This window comes from Hyla sarda, chromosome 8 (genome assembly GCF_029499605.1).
Source record: "Hyla sarda isolate aHylSar1 chromosome 8, aHylSar1.hap1, whole genome shotgun sequence".
Lineage (NCBI taxonomy): Eukaryota > Metazoa > Chordata > Amphibia > Anura > Hylidae > Hyla > Hyla sarda.
Window position 1 is genome coordinate 122,231,889 of NC_079196.1, and position 4,222 is coordinate 122,236,110.

The 4,222-nt window shown below is 48.2% G+C and overlaps 1 non-coding gene across 1 annotated transcript; it reads right to left on the reverse strand.

Moving 5' to 3' along the window:
• Positions 1–3,720: 3,720 nt before the first annotated feature.
• LOC130285613 (U2 spliceosomal RNA) lies at positions 3,721–3,912 on the reverse strand. Its single transcript, XR_008847393.1, has one exon. It is a non-coding gene; the product is annotated as a U2 spliceosomal RNA (small nuclear RNA).
• Between the last annotated feature and the right edge of the window lie 310 nt (positions 3,913–4,222).

Below are 4,222 nucleotides of genomic sequence, written 5' to 3' on the forward strand. Positions count from 1 at the left end.
ACAGGCGGCACATGCGGGGAATTTGAGATTTGCAAAGTGGCTGCAGAACATCTGTGAATCTTCGATGCTCCAGTCCGTGAGGTACCCATCTTGGCTGAAGGCCGCCGCTGCCATGGCTGAGAAACTTCTATGATAATCGTAGAAATGGGTACCACCGTATTTGTATGCGTATTCAGTAACCCTCAGCAAATACAGGTCGAGCTCCTCTCTGCGCTCCGGCCTGGCTGAGCATATCACCTCCCTGTATTTGCTGAAGGCAATCACAAACTCGTGGATATTTAGCTTCCGTTTCAGCCTGGTGTCCTTACTCTTAAGGACAACAGATAAGTTAGCGCACGCTACCGTTCTAGTGTCCTCAACGTCAAAGGCAAATAGCAACAGGGCCGCCAAATTGATGTCCTTCCCTTCCAGTATGTCCTTTCTCAGGGCTGCTGGGACAAAATGGACTGGTGACACCCTTGGTGGCCCAGAGCGCCTACCTGGGTTGCCTACCGGAACAGGGGCAGACATCTGTGTAGGCGTTGGCACCTGCAATGCTGCTGGAGCTGGAGGCCCCTGAATGCCCCTTCTCTCCAGAGAATCCAGCCTGCCCAACATGGAAGTCATCATTGCATGCAGTTCAGAGAGGGTGGACTGGCCCGAGGTCCCCTCCTGACTGTCGCCAGCCCCCTGATCCGCCATGAGGAGTTTGTACAACTCTGCTTTTCGGGCGGTTGCTGGAAATGGAATTGCTCTCTTGCGCAACTCCTCCATCAACTTGGGGATCGTCCAAGCACTGTAAGCTGCAGAGGAGGGCGTCCCTCGCACGGAGCTTCTAGCTGGTGTAGCAGGGATGGACATCGGGTCCTCTATGTCTGACACGTGAGACATGACCTGTCCGGGCTGTAACGGGTGCCGGGGAAAAAAACGGTAATCGTGAGTCACCAGATATGAGAAACGTGTACCCCCCTTGCTGAGTACTGACTGACCTTACCACCACTGTAACACAACAGTAAGACGTCTGAAACGAACAGCAAATCGACTGTAACCCTGCAAACAACCGAATACATACTTAATGTTAGCTTACAGCTGCAGACTGCCCGTGCAATGTGGCCGAACCCAAGGGTGCTGACCGTAGTGCCAGTGCGACCCAGAGTACCACCTGAATAGTTTGAAACGAGGCCTGACCGTGTGTCTGACCGAGAACGTGTGCATGACGCGTATAGTCATGAATAATTAAACCGTGAACACCTCCTGACTGCGAGTCAAGATTACAGTGTGCACCGTTTCTAACTAACTAGCGATGGCTCTGAAGACGTGTCAGCAACCACCGCAGGCAAGTGGTCACCCTTGAAGAAGAGTCAAGATCGCAGTGACCACTACCCGTGTAAACGAAATGCTCTGTATGCGTGACAGTAGCAATGACGCCTTGAACCCTATCTGACATGTCGAGTCAGATATAGAGTGATTCAGGGCCTATGTGTAACAGCAGCAGTGCGTAACATTAACTAATGTAACAGGAGTATTAAGCATTTGACTGAAATGACGTGAACTAGTGTCTGCTAGCGAAAGTGATGACCACCGTGAAACGTGAATAAATAACATGAACAACCACCGTACGGTTGGTACTGACCGTAGCCAAGTTTGCAATGAACAGGAACGTAACGACCACCTAACTGGATACAGCCCACCTAATCTGCAAGAGAAACTAACAGTGTACTAACCATATGGTTTACGCGCCACCTACCACCCCTGACCCATACATGCTGGCACCTCCTAGCCCCCCCCCCCCCCCCTATGCCTGAAACTACCCCAACCCCACTAATTACTTGACTACCCCAAGCCTCTGACCCGGTACCCCGATATGCATGACCACCCCCCCTAAACCGAAGCCACAGTAATATGGATTATCGTATTATTAACTTTACAAGCTGCCCCTTGTCTGCGACAGTGCATGTGTCAGGAAATGTGGCCTGACACCGGTGCACCATGAGCCAGCCCCTTATTACTGCATGGTACCAATACACTCTGTAAGCCTAACACATTCCTCACACACATTTTATTTTTATTTTTTCCAGCGCCACCTGCTGGCCATCCGTGGAGCTATACCGCCGGCTCACTGGCATGCTGTGACCCCGCCCGTTCAGAGCCCCGTGTTACACGTGAGACGCCGGCAAAGGGAGACCCACGTGGGTCGCGTCTCCCCGCGCCTGCCATGCCGCCAGCTGCCGCTGGATCCAGAGGCCGTGTTCACTGCGGCCAGCCCGGGCACGCGCTGCACCGACGGACCGCCGCCTACATAACACGCTGGGTGCCGGAGCCTGCCCGCCAAACGAGGGGAGCAAATAGCAACAGACCAGGGCCCCAGTAAAAGAAACCTGCCGGTCACCCGGCACTTACCTGCACCACCACACACCTGACCCAGCGTACGCACAGAGGGAGGGGCCGATGGATGTGAAATAGCCAAAGCCCCTCCCACAAATTCAGCCTGATAGGCTTCCCACGTGTGTGTGTGTGTGTGTGTATATGTATATGTATATATATGTATATATATATATATATATATATATATATATATATATATATATATAAATTTCTCCGCCGAAATCACTTTTAAACCCATTTCCACCTTTTTTTCCCTTCTCTTCCTCTTACTTTTTTTTCACGTTTTTCTCCTTTTCGCCTCTTTTCTGGGCGTATTATTCTTCTTTTTCTTCTTTTTTTTCGTCTAATGCATACCCCATCAGTGCAGCAATGCTTATTCAATACCGCCAGCAGATGGAGACACTGGGGGATAATTTTCTGAGGATTTATACTGATTTTTCCTGTCTGAATTTGTCGCACAGAAAGTTGCAGGCCAAATATGTGTGACATTTCTGCGACTTTAGCTTCTAGAGCATTTTTACAACATTATACATAGGTGCTGAATACATAAAAAGCGACTGTTCAGCGACAGACAAGTCGCATCGGCTGAAAGTAGGCCAGAATGTCAGTCCATGTTGGAGCAGGTTTAGATACAGTCTAAAGCATAGATCTCAAAGTCTGTGCACAGAATTTAGCAAGGGCCTCGCACCTTCTGATGCATCAGGTAGGTGCACAATAGCATAGCCTAACCCTCTGTACTTTGGTCTATATTGATGCGGGACATAGACAGCCAGCTGATGACCAATCCATTAGTGCAATGGATGGCTGGAAGCATTTGTCTTTGCCTTTGCAATACCACAGAAGCAATGCATGGTCAATGTACAGCAATGACACACCTGTGTGAACAGCCAGGAGACCCCCCATGTTATGTTACATAGTTACATAGTTACATAGTTAGTACGGTCGAAAAAAGACATATGTCCATCAAGTTCAACCAGGGAATAAAGGGGTAGGGGTGTGGCGCGATATTGGGGAAGGGATGAGATTTTATATTTCTTCATAAGCATTAATCTTATTTTGTCAATTAGGAACATTCAGCACCCACCCGCTATAAGGCAGCTGCCTATCATGTCATGCCCTACCTGCACAGGTGTGCTGGCTGCTCAGATGATCCAATTAAGGAGGCCATTTAGTCAGCAGCAGCAGAAGTCCTGTGCCTGGACGCTCCAACAGCGGCCAGACACAAGCAGCAGCAGCAGCACCACCTTTTGTTTTTTGGCTGCAGCAGCAGCAGCAAGGCCCACAGGGCTGGCTAGCTGGCTAGCCAGCAAGCAGGTAGCAATGAAAGTAGGAATCTTTCTTTTTAACCCTGTAAGGGGGTGGTGCACTGTACCCGAAGATACTGCCATATCGGGTCAATGCATAGGGCGACGGAAGCAAGCTTCGAAATCGGCCCCCGTTCTCAAAAATCCATTTAATATATGGTCCCCAGATAGGGGACGTATCAGATATTAAACTGATAAGAACAGATTTTTTTTATTTTTTACTTGGCTGCACCTTCACAGGTACACACCTATTTTATTTAAGTTTCAAGTTTTAACATACAAGCATTAAAAACCAGGGGAACATAAAAAACTTACAATTTTACAATTTCACATATGCCAGTCGGTAAAATGCCATTTTAAGAATGCAAACTCATCACTTTGTTTATCGATTAAAAGATAGATGTACATTTCACTTAAAATCATTCCAATAACATCATCGAAAGATAAAATGTCCTTTTTAAATAATAAAATATTCCTATTTTTCCACAGAGCTGCCTTCACACAGTTTATTATTTGCCATGCCTTCCGTTTCTCTTGTTTGCCGGGACAATCCA